The sequence below is a fragment of the Bombina bombina genome, chromosome 1 (genome assembly GCF_027579735.1).
Source record: "Bombina bombina isolate aBomBom1 chromosome 1, aBomBom1.pri, whole genome shotgun sequence".
Lineage (NCBI taxonomy): Eukaryota > Metazoa > Chordata > Amphibia > Anura > Bombinatoridae > Bombina > Bombina bombina.
Window position 1 is genome coordinate 1,325,769,926 of NC_069499.1, and position 26,025 is coordinate 1,325,795,950.

Here is a 26,025-nt window from a genome sequence, read left to right on the forward strand (position 1 = left end):
TACCTGATAAATTCATTTCTTTCATATTAGCAAGAGTCCATGAGCTAGTGACGTATGGGATATGCATTCCTACCAGGAGGGGCAAAGTTTCCCAAACCTCAAAATGCCTATAAATACACCCCTCACCACACCCACAAATCAGTTTAACGAATAGCCAAGAAGTGGGGTGATAAGAAAAAAGTGCGAAAGCATAAAAAACAAGGAATTGGAATAATTGTGCTTTATACAAAAAAATCATAACCACCACAAAAAAGGGTGGGCCTCATGGACTCTTGCTAATATGAAAGAAATGAATTTATTAGGTAAGAGGTAAGTTCTTACATAAATTATGTTTTCTTTCATGTAATTAGCAAGAGTCCATGAGCTAGTGACGTATGGGATAATGACTACCCAAGATGTGGATCTTCCACGCAAGAGTCACTAGAGAGGGAGGGAAAAAATAAAGACAGCCAATTCCGCTGAAAAATAATCCACACCCAAAATAAAGTTTAAATCTTATAATGAAGAAAACTGAAATTATAAGCAGAAGAATCAAACTGAAACAGCTGCCTGAAGTATTTTTCTACCAAAAACTGCTTCAGAAGAAGAATACACATCAAAATGGTATAATTTAGTAAAAGTATGCAAAGAAGACCAAGTTGCTGCTTTGCAAATCTGATCAATCGAAGCTTCATTCCTAAATGCCCAGGAAGTAGAAACTGACCTAGTAGAATGAGCTGTAATCCTTTGAGGCAGAGATTTACCCGACTCGACATAAGCATGATGAATTAAAGATTTCAACCAAGATGCCAAAGAAATGGCAGAGGCCTTCTGACCTTTCCTAGAACCGGAAAACATAACAAATAGACTAGAAGTCTTTCGGAAATTCTTAGTAGCTTCAACATAATATTTCAAAGCTCTAACTACATCCAAAGAATGCAATGATCTCTCCTTAGAATTCTTAGGATTAGGACATAATGAAGGAACCACAATTTCTCTACTAATGTTGTTAGAATTCACAACCTTAGGTAAAAATTTAAAAGAAGTTCGCAACACCGCCTTATCCTGATGGAAAATCAGAAAAGGAGACTCATAAGAAAGAGCATATAATTCAGAAACTCTTCTAGCAGAAGAGATGGCCAAAAGAAAACAAAACTTTCCAAGAAAGTAATTTAATGTCCAGTGAATGCATAGGTTCAAACGGAAGAGCTTGAAGAGTCCCAGAACCAAATTCAAACTCCAAGGAGGAGAAATTGACTTAACAGGTTTTATATGAACCAAAGCTTGTACAAAACAATGAATATCAGGAAGAATAGCAATCCTTCTGTGAAAAAGAACAGAAAGAGCAGAGATTTATCCTTTCAAGGAACTTGTAGACAAACCTTTATCCAAACCATCCTGAAGAAACTGAAAAATTCTCGGAATTCTAAAAGAATGCCAGGAAAAATGATGAGAAAGACACCAAGAAATGTAAGTCTTCCAGACTCGATAATATATCTTCCTAGATACAGATCTACGAGCCTGTAACATAGTATTAATCACAGAGTCAGAGAAACCTCTTTGACTAAGAATCAAGCGTTCAATCTCCATACCTTTAAATTTAAGGATTTGAGATCCTGATGGTAAAAAAGAACCTTGTGACAGAAGGTCTGGTCTTAACGGAAGAGTCCACGGTTGGCAAGAAGCCATGCGGACAAGATCCGTATACCAAAACCTGTGAGACCATGCTGGAGCCACCAGCAGAAAAAACAAGCATTCCTTCAGAATCTTGGAGATTACTCTTGGAAGAAGAACTAGAGGCGGAAAGATATAGGCAGGATGATACTTCCAAGGAAGTGACAATGCATCCACTGCTTCCGCCTGAGGATCCCTGGATCTGGACAGATACCTGGGAAGTTTCTTGTTTAGATGAGAAGCCATCAGATCTATTTCTGGAAGTCCCCACATTTGAACAATCTGAAGAAACACCTCTGGGTGAAGAGACCACTCGCCCGGATGTAACGTTTGGCGACTGAGATAATCCGCTTTCCAATTGTCAATACCTGGGATATGAACCGCAGAGATTAGACAGGAGCTGGATTCCGCCCATACCAGTATTCGAGATACTTCTTTCATAGCCAGAGGACTGTGAGTCCCTCCTTGATGATTGATATATGCCACAGTTGTGACATTGTCTGTCTGAAAACAAATGAACGATTCTCTCTTTAGAAGAGGCCATGACTGAAGAGCTTCTGAAAATTGCACGGAGTTCCAAAATATTGATTGGTAATCTCACCTCCTGAGATTTCCCAAACCCCTTGTGCTGTCAGAAACCCCCATACAGCTCCCCAACCTGACAGACTTGCATCTGTTGAGATCACAGTCCAGGTTGGAAGAAAAAAAGAAGCCCCCTGAACTAAACGATGGTGGTCTGTACAACGTCAGAGGGTGTCGAACAATCAGTTTTAAAGATATTAAATGAGATATCTTTGTATAATCCCAGCACCACTGGTTCAGCATACAGAGCTGAAGAGGTCGCATGTGAAAATGAGCAAAGGGGAACACATCCAATGCAGCAGTCATAAGAACCTAGAATTTCCATGCATAAGGCTACCGAAGGAAATGATTGAGACTGAAGGTTTTGATAAGCTGAAACCAATTTCAGATGTCTCCTGTCCAACAGAGACAAAGTCATGGACACTGAATCTATCCGGAAATCTAAAAAAGGTTACTCTTGTCTGAGGAATCAACAAACTTTTTGGTTAATTGATCCTCCAACCATGTTCTTGAAGAAAACAACACTAATAAAAAGCTGGAAAGGATCTTTCCATTGAAAATGAGCAAAGGGAATTGAATCCAATGCTGTTAAAACTTCTATGCATATATAGCAACTGAAGGAAATAATAGAGACTAAAGGTACCGACAGACAGAACCCAATACAAATTGTCCCTTGTCTGATAGAGACAAAGATAGTGACATAAACCATCTGGAAACCTAAAAAAAGGTGACCCTTGCGTGAGGAATCAAGAGTTTTTGAAAAAAGATCCTCTAACTATGTCCTGAAGAGCAAGTGAAACATATGAGAATCCGCCTCCTCAGGAAATAATCTGAATGAAAACAGAAAAATGAAGAATACGCATTTATTGTATCTAAAGAAAACAAATAATGCTATCAATGACCACAAAAAGGCAGAATAGTTTGAATAAAACTCCAAAACCCAGTTCCTAGAAAAGGAACTGGAATAAAAAACCCAGAAGATTCCAGGTCTGAGCAGCGCTTGAACCCCATGGGTACCCAGCCATGCCTCAACAGTATCCAAAATATATAGGGCAGAAACACACTGAAAGAAAGTGTTAGCCTTACTGGAATAAAATCAAAGAAATTTGGACAAAATAGAACCAAATAAATTTCAAAGAAGTCTTAACCTGCCCCTTACCAGCCAAGCTGGAATACGGCACGTGCATCGCAACATTAGGGAGCTAATTTCGAACACCAATTAAAAACATGTTACTTGGGAAAGAACTCAGGATTCGTTCCTTAATAAGAACAACCAAACTAGTATAAGCTTAAAGTTTTAGTCTTAGAACTCAATCTTGAAGCCCATAGTAACAATTAAGAATTGAATCCAATTATAATTGATTATCTTAGAACAAAAGAAATATGGATTTTCTTTTTTCTTTTTTTTTTTTTTTAAAAAATCACAGAATTCTTCTAGCTAAAATAGCTAAAGACATAGATTAACCCTCATTTGCGAATATATTCAATAAAATGAAGATACAAATGAAATCATTAGCATGATAGTCCAGTTTAAAGGACCAGTCAAAACAGAGGACTTGCAAAATGCAAAACAACAAGACAAATGCAACGGCACCTAGTCTAGTAAATGTTGTCCCTTAACAATGCTAAAATAAATCATGAACTGATACTTGATCTTAAAGTAAACAGAAAAAATTAAGCAATTGCAATATCACAGGACCAAGAAAAGTACCTGAAACTAAATAATTTTCCAAAAATAAGATACAACTATATAAAGGAAAATAAATACTATTTTGCTATAAAAACAATAGCATAATTAGTAGGAGTAGAGATAGCTCCAATAAATTGGAGAACCCTCCAAATTGAATTTAACTGCTGACAAAGAATATAGTTTAAAAATAAAAGAAAATTCTCAGCCTATTCCATTCCCTAGTATGGGGAATTGGAAAGAAAACCTCTGAAATCACAGAAGAAATAAAAAGGCAGAAATAGTGTCAGCTAGTCTTTAAGAACTAGTTACCTTAATATCCAAAATAATCAACACCTCTTCAACAAAGAACAAATGTACTTTAATAATAAAAAAATTATATAAAAAAGTAGATTTGTTAGTGTCAATATCTGATGAAGAGAATTTCTGAAAGAGAAAAAAACATCATCAGAGAAGGATATATCAGTATGTTGTTGGTCATTTGAAACTTCAATAATTAAAAAAGAAGTGAAAAAGACCTAAAAATCGTATTAGAAGGCACGAAATCAGACATAGCCTTAATCAGAAAAAATATTTCTTATAAATCTTCTAAACATTTCTTGCACTTAAGAATGGAAATGTATAAAGCATAAATACTAATGGAATCTGCATGTAAAAGTATATCATAATAACTTATTACAAACCATAGCTAAAGATAAACATTTATAACATTTAAAATAAATGAACTTAGCTTTGGTAGAACTGAAACTCAGTTAAGCATTTTTCCAGAAGTGGCTTCTGACTCAGGGACAAACGGAGACATCTTGCAATATGTAATAGAAAAAACAACATATAAAACAAAATTGATCAAATTCCTTAAATGACAGTTTCAGGAATGGGAAAAAATGCCAGTGAACAAGCTTCTAGCAACCAGAAGCAATAAATAATGAGACTTAAATAATGTGGAGACAATAGTGACGCCCATATTTTTTAGCGCCAAAAAAGAAGCCCACATTATTTGGCGCCTAAATGCTTTTGGCGCCAAAAATGACGCTACATCCGGAACGCCGACACTTTTGGCGCAAAAAATGTCAAAAAAATTACGCAACTTCCGGCGACACGTATGACGCCGGAAATAGAAAAAAAATTTTGCGCCAAAAAAGTCTGCGCCAAGAATGACGCAATAAAATGAAGCATTTTCAGCCCCCGCGAGCCTAATAGCCCACAGGGAAAAAGTCAAATTTTAAGGTGAGAAAAAAATTGATTAATTCATATGCATTATCCCAAATATGAAACTGACTGTCTGAAATAAGGAATGTTGAACATCCTGAGTCAAGGCAAATAAATGTTTGAACACATATATTTAGAACTTTATATAAAAGTGCCCAACCATAGCTTAGAGTGTCACAGAAAATAAGACTTACTTACCCCAGGACACTCATCTACAAGTAGTAGAAAGCCAAACCAGTACTGAAACGAGAATCTGTAGAGGTAATGGTATATATAAGAGTATATCGTCGATCTGAAAAGGGAGGTAAGAGATGAATCTCTACGACCGATAACAGAGAACCTATGAAATAGACCCCGTAGAAGGAGATCATTGAATTCAAATAGGCAATACTCTCCTCACATCCCTCTGACATTCACTGCACGCTGAGAGGAAAACCGGGCTCCAACCTGCTGCGGAGCGCATATCAACGTAGAATCTAGCACAAACTTACTTCACCACCTCCATAGGAGGCAAAGTTTGTAAAACTGATTTGTGGGTGTGGTGAGGGGTGTATTTATAGGCATTTTGAGGTTTGGGAAACTTTGCCCCTCCTGGTAGGAATGTATATCCCATACGTCACTAGCTCATGGACTCTTGCTAATTACATGAAAGAAAGCAGACCATCAAATATAATTGTTACAAAAACATATTTTCAAGTTAATAATTGCTTTATAGTAGTAGCTATACAAACTACTGGCAATTATCTTACATACATATTAAACCAGCCTTATTTAATTGTACTATGGAACTTGCAGATATTACCCCGCAGATTCACAACCTGAACCAACGTTTTGATAACTTAACTCAGGCTTTCAGAGATCTTCAGATAGAAAATCAAAGCCTTAAGGCTTGTCTAAGGGATTTCATGTCTACTAAAACAACAGTTACAGATACTTATGCTGAGCCTCAGGTCTCACATCCAGAAACATTTTCTGGTGACCGATCTCTTTACAGATAGTTTAGGAATGCTTGTCTCCTTCTATTTGAACTAAAGCCAAGAACCTCAAATCAGTGGGGTAAAGTTCCTACTATCTTGTCATACCTAAGGGGAGAACCCCGCTCTTGGGTGGACTCCTTTTATGAATCACAGGACCCCATCTTGAATTCATTAGATGCTTTCATAAAGTCATGCTTATATGATGACCCCTACCGGCAGATTACAGCCAAAACAAAGTTGAGGCATCTCAGACAATCTAGGAATCCTGTGGAGGAATATAACACCCAATTTAAAATCTGGGCAAGAGATTCCCTCTGGAACGAGGTATCTCTAAAAAAACAGTATAGACTTGGTCTCTCTGATGATATTAAAGATGAGCTTTCACGTACTGGAATCCCAGATAGTTTGGATGATTTGTACAATCTTTCTATCACTATAGACCTCAGACTTAGAGAACAAAAGCTTGAAAAATCCTCTTTTGCTCCCACTGTACACAGACAACTGCCTTTAACCTCCACTACCACTCACAATGTGGATCAACCCATGGATATTAGTTTTGTTAGGGGTCCACTCTCTGCTCAAGAAAAGAGTAGACGCCGAACAATGAATTTATGCCTATACTGTGCAGCTGTGGATCATATTGTTAAGGATTGTCCACTCCTGTTAAAACAGAAGGCCGGTAAGACATCAATTCATCCTCATTGCTTTCATACAAAATCTAAAACATCCTCTTATATTATGCTCCCATTATCTTTACAGTGGGATCAGCACAGAATCAGCAGTGAAGCCATTATTGACTCAGGGGCCTGCAGTAATTTTATAGATGTTGCACTGGTCACTAATAATAAAATACCGTTTATTTCAAAAAGCAATCCTCTGCCTCTAAAAGTCATTGATGGTACACATCTCTAAACAGGGCCTGTCCCACAACAAACTATTCCTCTGCTTATTACTACTACCTTAGGGCACACAGAATCTATCACTTTTGATATCATATCATCTCCCATCTATACATTAGTTCTAGGAATTTCTTGGTTACGGTTACATCAGCCTCTCTTTCATTGGGATGACCTTACCCTTTCATTTCTTTCTCATTACTGTACTTCTACCTGTTTCATCCCACCTAATCTTCTTGCTGTAACCTCTCCTTCTATACCGCCTGACTACTTAGACTTTGCTGACGTTTTCAATAAAAAAAATGCAGAAACTTTACCCCCACATAGACCCTATGATTGGCCCATAGACCTTATCCCTGGTGCATCAATTCCTTTCGGTCACATCTTCCCACTGTCTAGACCATTTAAAGCAGTACATAAAAGACAATTTTAAAAAAAGGGTTCATAAGACCCTCGACATCCCCTGCTGGTGCAGGAATTTTTTTGTAAAAAACAAGGATGGGTCTCTGCGCCCTATAATCGACTATAGGGAACTAAACAAGCGTACTGTAAAAAATAGATACCCTTTACCACTCATTCAGAAGTTGATTGAGAGGTTACGAGGTGCTACAGTTTTTACCAAACTTGATTTAAGAGGTGCCTACAACCTTGTTAGAATAAGAGCTGGAGATGAATGGTTGACTGCATTCAGGACTCAATACAGTCTCTATGAGTATACAGTTATGCCGTTCGGACTCTGCAATGCTCCGGCGACATTTCAGAACCTGATCAATGACATATTCAGAGACATACTCGACACTTTCTTAGTAGTTTATTTAGATGACATTCTGATTTTCTCTAGTAATATGACAGAACACATAAAGCATGTTAGAGTAGTGCTATCCATGTTAAAACCCCACAGTCTCTATGTGAAATTGGAAAAATACATATTTCATACCTCAGAAATTTCATTTCTTGGTTATCGAATCAACCAAAATGAAATAAAAATGGAGAACAATAAAATATAAGCAATAACCGAATGGCCCAGACCCAACTCCAAAAAAGATGTCCAACGTTTCCTGTGCTTCGCAAATTTATATAGAAGGTTTATTCATAATTTTGCTGAGATAACCAAACCACTTGACAAAGAACCAATCCCACTTTGCTCGGAACTCCTGTTCTCAGCCAGCTTTTGAGCAACTCAAAACTTGTTTTTGTACTTCTACAGTACTACAAATACCAGACACTTCCTACCATTTAGTTCTGGAAGTGGACGCCTCAGAACATGCTATTGGATCTGTTCTATCACAAAGAAAAACAATGAAAGATCCATTACATCCTGTATCCTATTTTTCTAGAATTATGACACCTCCTGAACTGAACTACCCCATTGGGGAAAAGGAGCTACTCGCCATTAAGTGTTCCTTTGATCAGTGGAAACACTTATTAGAAGGTGCCGAACACCCAATAACCATCTTTACTGACCACAAAAACGTATAATACTTACAATCCAACTGCACCCTATAAGCCCGGCAACTACGATGGAGCTTATACTTCTCGAGGTTTTCATTCATTATTACATATCGGCCTGGCACAAAAAATGCCAAGGCAGACACTCTATCTAGGAAAGATAAAAAACCTACAGCAAACTTGCAACCTTCCACAGTTATCCAAAAATCTTGCATTTTGGGACTCCTTACCAACCATTTACAGGACCTAAAACGTCATCAACAAAATGACAATACGAAACCATTACATATCCTTCAGCCAGATAATGACGGCATTCTTCTTTATGGTACTAAAATTAATGTTCTCCCATGTCTACGAAATCCTGTGCTAAACCATACTCACAATTCTCCTTTAGCAGGGCACTTAGGTATACATAAGACTTTGGATTTACTCCAACAAACTTACTGGTAGCCTCGTATGATCTCTACTGTTAAGAATTATATTTCCTCCTGTGTAACCTGTGCTACATGCAAAACCTCACATCAAAGTCCTGTAGGGTTGTTGCAACCCTTGCCAGTTCCAGACCGACCTTGGGACACGGTCTCCCTGGATTTTATTATAGACCTCCCCAAATCTCTTGGATACACTGTCATTTTTGTAGTTGTTGATTTACACTGTGTGCAGAATTATTAGGCAAATGAGTATTTTGACCACATCATCCTCTTTATGCATGTTGTCTTACTCCAAGCTGTATAGGTTCCAAAGCCTACTACCAATTAAGCATATTAGGTGATGTGCATCTCTGTAATGAGAAGGGGTGTGGTCTAATGACATGAACACCCTATATCAGGTGTGCATAATTATTAGGCAACTTCCTTTCCTTTGGCAAAATGGGTCAAAAGAAGGACTTGAAAGGCTCAGAAAAGTCAAAAATAGTGAGATATCTTGCAGAGGGATGCAGCACTCTTAAAATTGCAAAGCTTCTGAAGCGTGATCATCGAACAATCAAGCGTTTCATTCAAAATAGTCAACAGGGTCGCAAGAAGCGTGTGGAAAAACCAAGGTGCAAAATAACTGCCCATGAACTGAGAAAAGTCAAGCGAGCAGCTGCCAAGATGTCACTTGCCACCAGTTTGGCCATATTTCAGAGCTGCAACATCACTGGAGTGCCAAAAAGCACAAGGTGTGCAATACTCAGAGACATGGCCAAGGTAAGAAAGGCTGAAAGACGACCACCACTGAACAAGACACACAAGCTGAAACGTCAAGACTGGGCCAAGAAATATCTCAAGACTGATTTTTCTAAGGTTTTATGGACTGATGAAATGAGAGTGAGTCTTGATGGGCCAGATGGATGGGCCCGTGGCTGGATTGGTAAAAGGCTCCAGTCCGACTCAGACGCCAGCAAGGTGGAGGTGGAGTACTGGTTTGGGCTGGTATCATCAAAGATGAGCTTGTGGGGCCTTTTCGGGTTGAGGATGGAGTCAAGCTCAACTCCCAGTCCTACTGCCAGTTTCTGGAAGACACCTTCTTCAAGCAGTGGTACAGGAAGAAGTCTGCATCCTTCAAGAAAAACATGATTTTCATGCAGGACAATGCTCCATCACACGCGTCCAAGTACTCCACAGCGTGGCTGGCAAGAAAGGGTATAAAAGAAGAAAATCTTATGACATGGCCTCCTTGTTCACCTGATCTGAACCCCATTGAGAACCTGTGGTCCATCATCAAATGTGAGATTTACAAGGAGGGAAAACAGTACACCTCTCTGAACAGTGTCTGGGAGGCTGTGGTTGCTGCTGCACGCAATGTTGATGGTGAACAGATCAAAACACTGACAGAATCCACGGATGGCAGGCTTTTGAGTGTCCTTGCAAAGAAAGGTGGCTATATTGGTCACTGATTTGTTTTTGTTTTGTTTTTGAATGTCAGAAATGTATATTTGTGAATGTTGAGATGTTATATTGGTTTCACTGGTAAAAATAAATAATTGAAATGGGTATATATTTGTTTTTTGTTAAGTTGCCTAATAATTATGCACAGTAATAGTCACCTGCACACACAGATATCCCCCTAAAATAGCTATAACTAAAAACAAACTAAAAACTACTTCCAAAATTATTCAGCTTTGATATTAATGAGTTTTTTGGGTTCATTGAGAACATGGTTGTTGTTCAATAATAAAATTAATCCTCAAAAATACAACTTGCCTAATAATTCTGCACTCCCTGTATTCACACAAATGGGACATTTTCTACCTATCAAGTCTCTTCCCTCTGCTCAAGAAACAGCAGAAATATTCCTCAAAGAAGTTATCCGATTACATGGACTCCCAACTACTGTATTGCGCGACAGAGGAAGTCAGTTTACCTCCAAATTCTGGAAGTATCTATGTATATCTCTTGGCATTCAACAACTTCTTACAACATCATACCACCCGCAAACAAATGGGCAATGTGAAAGAACTAATCAGTGGTTAATACAATATCTTAGATGTTACTGTTCCAGTAAACAAGAATCATGGGCCTCTTTCCTATGTTATGCTGAGTTTGCATACAACAACACCACAAATTCCTCTACTGGTTTCTCACCTTTCTACATAAACTATGGTATTCACCCTAGATTTCATACTCTCACCTTGTCGAATACCCCTTGCCCCCAAGTTAACGACTTGATCAGATCCATTAACCAGAACTTCGGTATCATTACATCTAACATCAACCAAGCTCAAGCCACCCAGAAAAGGTATTATGATCTACGGCATAGAACACAACCTGAGTATAAGGTAGGCAAGCTGGTTTGGTTAGCAACCAAAAATCTCAAACTACATAACCCTTGTAGGAAACTCACCAAAAACTATATAGGACCATTCCCTTTCAAGGCTATCCGGAGCCCTTTGACTGTTACCTTGCAACTACCCTCTGCTTACCGAATACATCCCACATTCCATATATCTCTCATCAAGCCTAGCTGTTCACCTGTATCTTCCACTCACACTCCTACTGACTGTCCTCTGCCTGACCATGAATACGAGGTTCGTGGGGATCTTCAGTATATCGTTCGCTGGAAGGGCTACAACTCCTCTGAGGATTCCTGGGAACCTGCCGCCAATCTATCTGCTGAGAGATTGGTGTCCCTCTTCCATCGACGAAATCCCGATAGACCTGCACCTTGAAACCCTGTTGTGGTTTCTTTGGGGTGGGGATATGTCATGGTCAGTCCTCCTTACCTGACCACTATCTATCCAAACCACCTTCTTCTTTTCTAAAGCCTCAGAAGCCCTATAAAAGGCTCCTCCTCCAACACTTAATTGCTGGTTTAATGAAGTGCATCGTTAAGTCACCTCTCCAGCCCTTTAATGTTTCTAGAGAAAACTTTGATCCTGATCTACGTTTGCTACAGAATCTCTCCTTTGCAAATATCGGCTCAGACTGCTGCCGCATCTGTGACGTCATCCGACATCAGCTGTTACTTACAGACGCCGGAACAACTCCCAGCTGCTTCACAGAGCTCTTAGCTGATCTTGTCTCATACAGCTTGTAACAAACACTGAACAACTTGTCTGAAGTTCACAAAAATTATTCTGACTACATATCAGATATTTCTATCTGTTTACTACAGCTGCTTATTACAAATTTATTAAGTTATTCAGTGATTTAATCTCAAAACATTGCTGCTGTATGTCATATCATATGTGAAAATCCTGATACTGAGACTTTAACTATAAAGCACCCTAAGCTTGAAACAAAATCTGATAATACAGCCTTATATTTACACTGGCTTAATAACACATTTGATAATTTTACTAAAGGTTGATAGATATCTTTGTATTAACACTTTAGTTCCTGTGGCCATAGTACTTCACTTATATTGTACTGGTTTGTTGAAAAGCAGACCATCAAATATTATTGTTACAAAAACATATTTTCAAGTTAATAATTGCTTTATAGTAGTATCTATACAAACTACTGGCAATTATCTTACACTGGTTTACCGCACAACTTGTAATCCCAGCCTGTGATTCCTAATATGATACCTCATTGTGTATCCTTAAGTAAGGGATACACAATGGGATTTGCAATAGACCCTCAATTTTACATCTCTAACTTTACTAATTCTGTAATAGGTCTCAGGGACCTGACCGAAGAATAGATAGTGGAAATATGTTTTTACTCCCAACCAGCAGGTTTTGTTTGCAGTAAAGTCTATGGGCCGATTTTTTATAGTTTTGGCATTTATCATTGCACAAGCATTTCTGTTATGAGTGTAATTGTACTTTAATTGTATTTTTGTCTCGCATAGCAGTTACCCAGAGCTCTGAAGTTGCACTAATCTGACTTACGTTAAATTCAATTGCACTCAAGCAAACGTGTTTACTTTCAACTCATAACATACACGCTACTTCTGATGCGCGCAAAGAGCCATGCATAGTAGTTAGCACGCCACTCGTAATCTAACCTTTAGTGAGACGAGAGATTTACATTAATCTGCTTAAACTACTTAACATGACTACTATGGCTTTTTGTGTTTCACTTCACTTATATTTATTTGTATTCAATGCAGATCATTCGATTAGTGTAAGTGTTTTAAAATATCAACTTATTATACAAATGGAGTACATTATAGCTATAACTGCGCTTTATTGGCAGTGAATATAATAGAATACAGTGAATTAATGTTAATCAGATTCTATAAAGATAATAAAATGCTTATAAACTCATATAGAAAATTACATTTTAAAATATGATTAAGCAATACAAATAAAATTGTGTCTAATGTTTTAATGAGTATAGCTGTGACTTACTTGCTAGCCTGACTAGCCATTATGGTTTTCTAATGAGAAAGAAGAAACACATAGGAAAATACACAAGAGGTCGTATTCTCTTTCATAAGATTTATGTATTTGATTTTGTGTATAATCTAGACACCCTATTAATATGTAGTCAGACAATCTCCCCTGCAGGTACCCTATTAGCTCACAAGGAGTGAGGCAGCATCCTTTTTTTTTGTAAAAGCAAATATTTGTGCAGATTACCCCTGCTCTTCACCAACCAATCACAGGAGAGCAGGGGTTGTCAATCACCTGGGCAGATCAGTGCGAGGTGATTTTACTCTAAAACTTCAGAGGTGGTGGAGAGGTCAGGGCACAGTGGTCTTAACTTGCAGTTGAAGATTTGCATGAGCGAACCTGCACCCCAAGGGCTTTGAGTGCATGATGAATAAGTGTCTATATTTAGTGGTCACTCAAAGTAAGTTATAATTTCAAAGAGATTTTGATGGACATCTCTTAGGCATATTTAATGAAATTATATCATGATGGATCAGTATGTCTATCCTATACAAATTAACAGGTTCTTAATCCTATCCTAGTTAAACATAAAGGGCTAGATTATGAGTGGAGCAATATTTATCGCCCCCGCTAACGCATTAACTGCGCTAGAAGTAAGCTTTTTTTTCGCGTGCGTCACTCGAGCGATAACCTGACGCACTGCAAAAAAGCAAACTTTGAATATGGCGAACGTGTTAACGTATTCCCCATAGACTTCAATGGAGAGTGGAGAGTGGGAAAAAAACACCCTACTCATGTGCAAACCCAATCGCATTTTCTCAAGTTTCACATTCCAATGTTCTTCACACAGCAAAATATGTTCTATTTATTCATACATTCACATTTATATATATATATTTATAACCAATTTTATAAATATATATATATATATATATATATATATATATATATATATATATATATAGATAGATAGATAGATAGATAGATAGGAATAGAATTTGAACATAGTATATATATATATATATATATATAGATAGATAGATAGAAACCGATATATATATATATATATATATATATATTATATATATATATATATATATATATAAATCCACAAAACAAACGATAGCATCAGCACGTTTGTTTTGTGGATTTATATATAGGAGGTTGGCAGGCCTCCTCAGCGTGCGTGCACAAGTGTTGAAAAGCTGTGAAGCTTAATTGTAGACTCCCACACCTAGAGAGAGCTAGTTAAAAGGTGCTGGATTTATTGAGTTTGATGGATATATATATATATATTTATATATAAACCGCATTGTCCCATTGGTTAAAAAATGAATTGATTAATTAATTAAAAACACAGACCCTCCCCTTTTATCCATATGTTCACTGAATTAATTCCTTGGTGCAAAGAGGAGGACATATATATATATATGTACACATATCCAGAAAATGTGACTAATACAAAAATGACTATGTACATGCATAATTTAGAATGAGAAAACAGTTTATATATTAAACTCTAAAATATCTGTACAACTAATAGTTTTTAAATTAACTCCTTGCTACAAAGAGGAGAGACATATATATATATATATATATATATATATATATATATATATATACATACATACACATCTAGAGAATATAACTAGTACAAAAAGGGACAGGCTCTGTACATGCATAATTAAGAACTTGAAAACAGATTATATATCAAACTCCAAAATATCTGCACAGCTATTGGTTTATACATCCCTAGAGATAACAGCATACGCTTAAGAATAGCAAACTAATGTTAGCTGCTAGCTTTCAAAAATGTACTAAAGTATATTATCACAGTGAAGAACTGATCTCAAAGCTATCCAGGATCTGACACTCCAAAACTAAAGAGACTATCTACAACCAACCTAAAACTAAGAAGATCCTCAAAGTTACGATAAAAATCTTGAAAAAGCACATAAAATTAATCGTATATTTAAAGGCAAAGAATTCATACATTCAGTTTACACTTGAGCTCTACTCTGAATCAATTCCAAAAATTGATGAGATCAAACTCTGAGTTTAAGCCACTATGGACTCTAGTATTCAATTTGTGTATCCAGAATACTTCCTTTTTGGCTAAAACCTTCTCTAAATCTCCACCCCTCCTAGCATACTGAGCTTGATCAATTATTGTCCAGACTAGAGTTTCTGCTTTTTTGTCATGTACTGTACTGAAATGCTGGATCAGGGGAGTGGTTAGGGAGCCCAAATTTATTTTGGAAAGATGTTCTCAGATCCTTGTCCGAACCTCCCTAGAAGTAAGCCCCACTACTGAATCCGGATTTCAGTGCATGACAAAAGATAGATTGCATTGGTAGATCTACAGTTTACACAAAAATTAATGTTAAAATTTACCCCTGTCTGAAAACTCTGAAAAGATACTCCTTGCTGGATGTGTTTACATGCTTTACAGTTTCTAAAACTACATCTGTAGACACCTTTACATTGTAGCCAAGAGATAGTGACCTTCTTTGTGCTTAGTAGCTATGTGTGTGTGTGTGGAGGGGGGGGGGGGTATGTTTTTTTCTCACATCTTCCAGCCCCTTGTATCATGTGACAGACATCAGCCAATCACAGACTAGTATATGTATACCCTTTGAGCTTGTGCACATGCTTGTTCCCCAGAAAGTGAGCATATAAAAATAATGTGTGGCCTATACTCGGGACAATATGGGATAAATTATATATATATATATATATATATATATATATATATATATATATAGGAATATATATTTATAAATACATTGAACATATTCCCCTATGTGTAGAACATGGAATTTGAAATGTTTACAGTAAATACACAGTTAAACACTTTTTTAAATTTGAATATTGCATAAATATGATTTTAAATGTTTTCAGCTACTTTACTGCAAAGGGCTCCAATGCACATACATATGTCTTTATCTGTGTGCATATGTATTTATGTGTTTATATGTCTGTAAATACATAAATACATATGTACACACATAAACATATACTGTATATGTATATACTGTACATACATATACAAATGTATATATGTCTATGTATGTGTGTATGTATCTCTATGTTAAAGCCCTTTCCATGCCTTTTTTTCTTACACCTGAGACCTCATATCTTTGAGCCCTTATAACTTTTTTATGCAATCTTTTTAAAAATAATTTTTATTAGATAGTGTTATTATGAGTGTAACTTACTTTTCAATTTATTTTTTGATGTGTTTTGTGACACTTTTTTTCCCGCATAACAGTTAACCAGAGGTTGCGGTAATCATTCTAGCTTAAATCGTGATTGTGCTCACACGCTCACATTTATTTTCAACTTGAATGCAAGCGCTCCTTCCGACGATCGGAAACAGAATTATATAACATTATTTTAGCGGTAACTTCAAAAATAAAAAGTATTTCTAGATTTTGAAGTGTAACGTTGGACTCCGCTCCACGATCTACTGAGCGGGTCTTGGATATCCAAAGCGCTTTGCGGACTTGCTGGCTAGTCACAACATTCCCGGCCGCGCTATTAGACTAAATGTAACTCGCACCTGCTCTGGTCTAGTAGCGGGAGCGAGCTACATTTAGTTCAATAGAGCGACCGGATGTGATGTGACTAGCCAGCAAGCCTGCAAAGCGCTTTGGATATCCAAGACCCGCTCAGTAGATCGTGGAGAGGAGTCCAACGTTACACTTCAAAATCTAGAAATATGGGGGGCGGAGCCGGCACTGAGTCTGAATGGTCGCATACTAACACAGCTCCGGCAATCTATTACTAAAACCAATATACCTGACCGTTCGGCTCTATGGAAGTGTCTATCACTGAATACCTAACAACCCATAGCTTGTATAGACAAAACCTGAAGACTTTGGGGTAAACCAGGACAAAGCTGTTTGAAGTAATCCTGATGTGAGATCTATTAGACCACATGCTGGCAGCCATCTTAACTACATGAGAAGGCTCACACAGGACAATTTTAACAGTACACGATACTATCTGGCATGGCAGCTACTGACTATCAGGGGAGCGACAATGCACACGGTATAAACGTGGGGACCTGTGATGAACCCACAGCTAACAACACTTATCTCGACATCAAGAGGCTGTTCAGGATTTTAGCGGAGGAAGCCGAGACTCTACTGGCACCTAGCTGCGTCTCGCCTGCAGTATCTAACTACCCACCACTAGCCCAGAAACTAAAGCCACGCTACAAGGGCTCACTCCCTCAGATGGACAGCTCGGGCTCTCTCCCTCAGATGGACAGTCCTAAGTGTATAGACACCGGAGCACATAGCTCACCCGGAACCGCTCAGCTGAACCTGCTACACATGACCGGCGACATCTGCCCGTTCACCCCTCCAGTAACTATCGAGACTCTCACTACGAATGGACTTTACCGCTTGTATAAGTGGTTAGATTGGATGGTGAATGTGTCACACTGCCTCCCTGTTAGGGGTAATATGAACCTGATGGCAGCCATCTTGTTCTTCGCAGCCATCTTGTTCCTCGCAGCCATTTTGTAATGAATAGACTTTATTATACTGGGGTATTATGCAGTGAGAATTATATGCATGTTATGAGTTTCTTTAGCTATTCGGCCTTGCCAATGTACCCTGGCCTAATGCCTAGAAGTAAGATAGAATAAGATAATGTAAACAAGAGGCTTTAGACACTCGGTTGTCTCTGCAGATGGTAGTTTGTTATGACTCTGTAAATATTGTTATGAGAAACTCATGTTCCAGTTTTTCCTTGTAAATTGCTCTGTATAACTGTGTAAGATGACGCGGTCCTAACGTGTCATCCCCTTAACCCTGTATGTCACTATAAGAAAGGCTTGCACTGTGCAATAAACAGAATTGGCTTTCGATCATAATGCTGCGTGGTCTGAGTCATTCTAAGGGGCCCTTATCAGGTAATCTACATGTGCCTCAGGTGGTACACTAGGCCCCAGGCTTTGGCCTGCACTGACACTTACCCCCTGAAGGGGACACCTAACAGTTTTGGCGTCAGGACAGTGGGATTCGCAGTGAGTAACTATGAGTGCTTTTACCATGCTTTCTTTCTGTGAATTTGAACCTAAATTTAGTCTGGTAATAGGTGTTGATAATATATGATATAAGGTTAAAGGGGTTCCTGTGGTTGAAGCACAGGTTTGCGGAGGTTAAAGTCCTGCCGGCAGTTGTGATACCCCTCCAGACAGGTAATCAGTCCTGTGCTGGGACACGACAGGTATTGTGAGTCCTGTCGGTGATAAGCGCGCAAGAAATACAAGTATGCCAGTTGACGGGAGGATTTTTTAAGATAAACTCCCCCGGGCGAACGTGGCAGTGAAGTGAGTAAGTCTCACGTGTGTTGAAGTTTCCCATATTCATTCCCATAATAGAGTTTTGCTACCCACCTGAGGCTCATGTTGATATCTGATGCTTGCTTTTGCTGCTATATAAAATTATGCTGTGCGTAGAAAATATTAAGTGGCTGTGCATGTTAATTGTGGCTATTATTGTGTTAAGAATTGGGAACTGCTTATAGATAAGAATGCACAGAGAAAATTACATGTATAAGGTAAAAGAAAAGAAGAGTTAATAGTTTCTGCAAAAGACAGAAATATTTTTTTAAAAACACGGTCAGTAAGTACTGCTGTTTGATAAATAGAGAAATCTCTGTGTTAAAGAATGTAGCAGGCAAAGAAGGGGGGCCACCACTGAGCGCGCACATAGCTCAGAAAAGAAAAAAAAAAGAGAGAAAAGAAATCCTGTCTCCGTTTGTAAGATTTTTTTTGTTTGCTTGCAGTAACAAAACTGAAATTTTGTATATTGAGATGCATAATGTGTGATGGTCTGTAGGTTCTCACTGTGGTATGCGTGTAACAGATTTGCTTTAAACCAAAAAACAGAATGTATTATTTGAAAATGATTGTCTCAAACCCTGCAAAAGTGGCCATTTTGTGGGGTTTCGAAAAAAAAGAAAAAATGCATTGTAGAAATGGTGAAAAGTTAATCTAGTGTTTTTTTATATATATATATGTATGTCGTACGCTATGAAATAGATGTTTTTCTGAGAAAGGAAAAAAGGGAGTGAATCTCTGGTATGCGAGATGGAATGAATTTGTGTCTGTATCGTAAGAATGTTTCCTTATGTTTCTCTGCTGGGAAATCAGACGTTTTAAGAAGATATTTTGTAATGTTATTTTATGTAACTGTATTTCAAAGTCACCAGCATGTTTTAAGTATGTGGTATTCATATGCAGTTTTAGTTTTAAGTGATAATTGTTGTTCGGCATGTAAAGATATGATATTGTTTTTGCAAGTGAAGTAACGGCTTTGAAAGTGGCTTTGAAAGTGCGATGGTGTGTGTGATTTTTTGTCACGCTCTGGTAAATATGAAATTGTTTCTGGTATGATTAATGGGTTAACGTATGTTGTATTTGTAAGGTCTGTGCACGGCGTGGGTGCACACAATGAAATATATTTATAGGCTGTAATTGAAAGTTTTTCTAAAAGGGCGTCCGTTTTTGTTGCAAGTAAATTAATCTGCAGGTCATGCTACAGTACAGAGGTGAAATTGGTGTGGTAAATCATACAAGCAGCCTAGATTGTGGTTAGGATATACATATGTAATTTGCGTGATGAATGGTTAGTCCTTAAAGGGACGGTTCACTGTAACAAGGTGTTGCTATTAATGTATTGTCCATGACTTGTTATACAAGTGGCATATTATCTTATATTTGTCTGGAAAATCAGAGCTCAGTGCGTAGACGGAGCAATAGAAAATTGTCATTTTCTTATTTAAAGAACCAGTGCAATAACCCTGTATTAGTATTTTGCTAAATATATTTTTAGAGACCTTTCTTTGTATATATTTATTTTAAATTTGCTGTTCAGATAGCAGATATTTTTTTTGCAGCATAACTTAATTCTCTCTGTAATGCAAACTGAAGTGATAAGTTGTCTACAATTTTAGTGTAGGGATCCGTGAGACTAGCGGACAGAAAAAAAAAAAAAAAAAAAACAAGAAAAAACAGAGGAGTGAAAATATTTAAAAAGATACAGGAAAACTGGTATAACATCTGAGAATTTAAGGGAATATTTACATAAAAGACGATGAGGTTTACTGTAAGCCTAACACTAGTATATTTCACTGTGTTAGCAGTTTCAATTAAAGATTATTTTTAGTTTGGTTAAAATGTCCCTTTAATTAGCCTGCATCCCACTGTGAGTGCGTTCTTATGCTGCTTATGCTTGTTTAGGCTATTTCATGAACGTCAGTATGCATTTTTTTATTATAAGGATCATTGGGAATAATTTAAAGGGGAAATTGTATTAGTATTCTTTTGTAGAAAGCTTATTTTTTGTGTTATATACGGTTGTTATATTTGGCTGGAGAGCTGCAGAATGGGGAATATCAAATTATATACAACGTTAAATCCAATAATTTTGTTGTGGTTAAACTAATTAGCATTTATCAAGTTTTAGTGTGAATTTTATATTTTTAAGCAGTAAACAGTGTTTCTCCTTTAAGTAGAAATGAAACTTTGAGCTTGCCTTACTATCCTTGAGAAAGACTGATAACACTGTGCATGTTTTGGTTTTTTTTTGGCTTTGTTACAGAGAGAACAATTTGCACTGTACATTTAAAGCGGCAGTACTGGTGTTCTATGTTATAAAAAATGATAACTATAAATTGCTCACTACAAAGAAACAAGTATTTATATTATATTCTGTCATAGAATATAGCTTAAAAATGATAATTTTATTTCTGTGGCTGTCAAACTGTATCTCACAGATATAACTCTTTGTTATTTAAAATAACCCCCACTGCGTTCAATAAATAAATGAGATATTATTTAATGAAGTGATTCCAGTGACACTTTAAAATATATATAGTTATTTGGTTATTAACTAGTCTACCACTATTATTGCAATGACTTTGATTGCTGCTTAACAGTTAAGCCGTGGTCCATAAGGTGTCTAGAAATAAACACCCCTAAAACAAATGATGCACAGTTTATCTGATTCTACTGCATTTATATAACTAGCTAATTTATCTGTTCACAGTTTTGGTTTTATTTATATGGCTTACGTGTATTCTGTCTCTTGGTATTGTAATGAGATTTATACAGCCTGTGATAAGAGGCAGTCCTCAAAGGTTTAAAAAAATTAGCATATGAGCCTACCTATGTTTGGTTTAATCTAGGAAGGTTGGTTAAAATTAAAAGTCCTATCTGAATAATGAATTTTCATTTATCCTAGAATGTCCCTTTAACAGTGGCTACTGTGGTTATCTGATCTTTCCCAAATAAGCGCAATTTTATTTGTGCAATCTGTAACTTAAGTTTCTTGGGCATCTGCTGTGATTGCTTTCTTTGTGTGATATTAAAGTTTTGTACATAGTGGATGTTTTTAATTGTTTGTCATGTTCTGAGTGTGTTGCATTTCAGCGAATGTCAGAATATGTGTTGCATTCTAAGTTAATTGTGGTTGTTTGAAATTTGTGTCAGCAGCTAATGTTTCGTTTTGTGTAAGACAAGAACGATTGGTTTTCATTGTTTGTTATGTTTTTCTCTTTTGTGGACAGCATATTGAATTGTGAAGTGTATTTCATTTTGCTTGCTATTGAGAATTGTCTCTGCATGAGTGGAGTGCATGATTTATCGTTAGTTTCTTGTTATCTTGTGTTTGCGTGTCACATGAGATGTTTCACGCAAACATGGGGGAAGTATTGATGAGTATTGATGAATATCGTTATGTAATGGGGGTGATTGCTTTTAGGAGGTGAACCTAAAACGTTTTGAATCTCCTTGTACAATTTTATTGTCTAACCACCAGCTGTGCCCTAAAATTTCCTTGTCTTACCCCTATGCAGGATGCACTACGTCCCTAGGATTAGATCTTTTTATTGTCTTTCTGTGTTTTATTTTGCTCTCATATTTCAGAGGCCTAAAATGTTTTATTTTTCTATGTGGTTCTTAACACTATATTTGTATTTGCAGGATGAGAGTATGCTGTCTTCAGAGATTGAAACACACTAACTGAATTATTTTTGAGTTTCCATATTTAGGTAAAATCTGTACAGGCAAAATTCCATAAGTGCACTCTTCAAAAGATTAAAGATTGAAAGCAAGTAAACCTTTAAAGAAAGAAAAGATAAAGATGAAAGACCTTTTGTCAAGCTTGTTTTAACCATCATACTGCAGTAAAAAAAGTTACTGAACTATCTTTGGATCCATTCTTTGCTTTGCATGCTGGTACCAGCCCCAGAACTGGACTCTGGGTAATCCATGACTGTTTTCTCTGATGTGTGTCTTCAGGACATAAAGACTATCCTTCTCTGGACTGTGCCTTACCGCTCGATATGGAAGTCCTGTTATGCTGTTACAGGATCAACCAATTAAATTAGGGGAGTATTGTTTTAACCCTATTCCTTATATTGCTTGTTTTGTATTTTCTTGTATTTGTTTTATTTTTATTGATCATATTTGGTCTAAGAAATCATATGCTTCATTGGTATTAGTGCACATTGTAGTTTATGTGCTTAACATAGTAACTTTTTAGATAAAGGTAACTGTGAACTTTGCAGTATTGTACTCTATTGAATGGCCCACTGAGTATAGAAAATAGGTTTAAGGAAAATGCTGCAACATAGCATAATATTTTAGACCCTTCACCCTTTAGAACATAAGGAGGACACGTCTAAGCTAGAAGTTTATAGTAAATATACAGAGAAATGTTTCAGGGAATAGCATAATTATAGTTTATGAAAGCAAAGGTATTTTTTCCCTTGTATTAATTAGTATGGTATCTACAAAGTGAATTTGGTCATTCCTGATGTTTGTCAAAGAGAGTAATTCTTACCATAAAGATGTGTTTACCTTTAAAAGAGCTTGTAGTTTTAAATGATGTTCTGTTTGTATGCTTTCCTCATATAGGAGTGTGAGAGAATTTAGGTTGGAGAATTATAAACATTATAGATAGCAGCCATCCAGAATAAAGCAACACAAGGTTCTTTTATTTTTTAGAAGTTCAAAGTGATATTGTAAAGAAATTCATTTATTTTCATTGACTGTTTTCTTTTTTCCATTCTTACAACAGAGCAGGCTTTAGCATAAGTTTTAGCATAAACATTCAGGCCCTTGAGGAAGTCTGACAGGTTTTCACTTGCGTAGTATTCATGAAGTATCATTTAAAAGTGTATAGAGAAGTTGTAAATTATTCTCTGAGAAATGTCAATGTATTCAGTTGTATTATATATCAACAATGTTTTGTTTGATTTTAAATGACATAGGATGAAAGTGACGTTTTATTTGGACATAATTGTGATTGTATTGCGGTGTGTACTCATCCTGTACTGTTTCTGTTTGCTTCCTAGACTCCCTGTGACTCGAGTGTCTGCTTGCCATGGGTATCCACTGGTTGCCTTGTCTACCCCATGAACAAACCATCAGATTTCCAGTATCTCCCTGCGGAAGAACCGTGGATAAGCACCCCTACTGCAAATGAACTGTATTATAGCAAAGTGTCAAGGTGCAGCGCTCTCAAATGGACAAAGACTGTTCTTAAAGTGATCAGAGGCCACCTAGAGACAGTTGTGCTGTTGCTATGTCATGCTTTACTGTGGAAAAGGAACTGTTGGACATATTGGGGGGTGCTAGCAATGCAGGTGGAGAGATAGAAGATGCAGCGTTGTTTGGGGGTAGATGGGGGGCTGGTTGGGTTTCTGTACTGGTAGACCGGTAGTTTTGGGAAGGCTGGAGGATAGATGGAAGGCATTGGAGGGACTGTACCTATATGCAGTGACAATTAGCCTATAAAAGTATATCACGACATGCAAATATTTTTCTCTTTAGTATTCTTATAGAGTTCTGTTACCATAATATAAGGCTTTACTAATTTTCTATGCCTGTCTATTTTTATGTTATTCTGTTAGAATAAAAGGATGGTATGTTAGGGGTAATATGAACCTGATGGCAGCCATCTTGTTCTTCGCAGCCATCTTGTTCCTCGCAGCCATTTTGTAATGAATAGACTTTATTATACTGGGGTATTATGCAGTGAGAATTATATGCATGTTATGAGTTTCTTTAGCTATTCGGCCTTGCCAATGTACCCTGGCCTAATGCCTAGAAGTAAGATAGAATAAGATAATGTAAACAAGAGGCTTTAGACACTCGGTTGTCTCTGCAGATGGTAGTTTGTTATGACTCTGTAAATATTGTTATGAGAAACTCATGTTCCAGTTTTTCCTTGTAAATTGCTCTGTATAACTGTGTAAGATGACGCGGTCCTAACGTGTCATCCCCTTAACCCTGTATGTCACTATAAGAAAGGCTTGCACTGTGCAATAAACAGAATTGGCTTTCGATCATAATGCTGCGTGGTCTGAGTCATTCTAAGGGGCCCTTATCAGGTAATCTACATGTGCCTCAGGTGGTACACTAGGCCCCAGGCTTTGGCCTGCACTGACACTTACCCCCTGAAGGGGACACCTAACACTCCCTCAACTGTACCCAGCGTCGCCATTACCCGGCCTGGCTCACAGAAGAAATATCAGGGAAATCATGTGCTTCGACTTCCCCCTGGCTCACGATCTAGAGTACTCACTGATCCGGAGACTTAATGCAGAGGGTATCATACAGACTAGTAGCGCCCTTCATGATCCTCAAGCAAGGCTGTGCCATAAGATGGGCATTGGGTGATTAAAGCTTTCACTATACCTAGTGCCCATTTGTGGTATTCCCAAGTGATAAATAGTTTTGTGATCCTGGTTATTTCACTTTTTGACACTGTAGTATTTTGTCTTCTTTATTGTTTTTTTTTTCTGCTGGGGTATAGTGGGAGAATGTTGGGCATATCTGTAGAAATTTCACGCATAAAATGTACCTGCTGTTTACCTAGGGATAATTAAGCCTGCAGCCATGCGGTTACATCCCTTTATTACTCTTTCTATGAAAATCAGTTGGCTGTTAAGGTTCCTACATATGTCATAGAGGCTTTCTCTGTAAACTACAGGCAGAATGGTAATTGTTACATATAGCTATTTCCATCTTACATATAGTTGGAGGACTTTTTGAATATGACATCTCTGTACACTGGGGGTGCTTGTCCTGACCACTATAGATAATGACAATCTGCCTGTTTACTTCTGTAGTATTTGGATAAGAAATACTTTGCAACTGCCTAAACTCTATGTCATTTACCTTTCTCTTACTACATACCCCCCACTAAGGTCCAAACAGAAAGTTCTGACCCCACCCCCACACCTCGGCCACCACCATTGTTACTTCTATTTCAACCTTTTAGACTCACATTTCTTACAAAATGCTCCCCGCAGGTCCCCATTTTGGTCATTACCTTTTGTACATTGATAGCTTACATAGTCCCATAAACATACTTATCCTGTTACCCCATCACAGTAGGCTCCGCCCTCCCTGCTTTTTCCTCCCCCTCCCCTCCCACAATTCAAGTGGCTCTTGCCCACTGTAACCCCTCTTCTTTCATGTTCACCCTGACCTTCTCGTGTTCATTCAAAATTCTAACTCCCCATATCAAGACAGGAATTTTCACTTTATTCATTCTATAGGGGCAGAGATTAGATCCCTATTACTAAAATATAAAATGAAGTTTCATCATAACCTGTCCAAACTTAAAACTGACACCTTCCCAGACATAGCATGGGTTCTATTGGTTCAGGCCAACCTTTTAATATTTATACTGTTATGATTATTTTTCGCAAGTCCTAAAACTCTTGACTCAATTTGCTGCCTGGAACAGATACTTCCTTACTAATCACATGGATAAA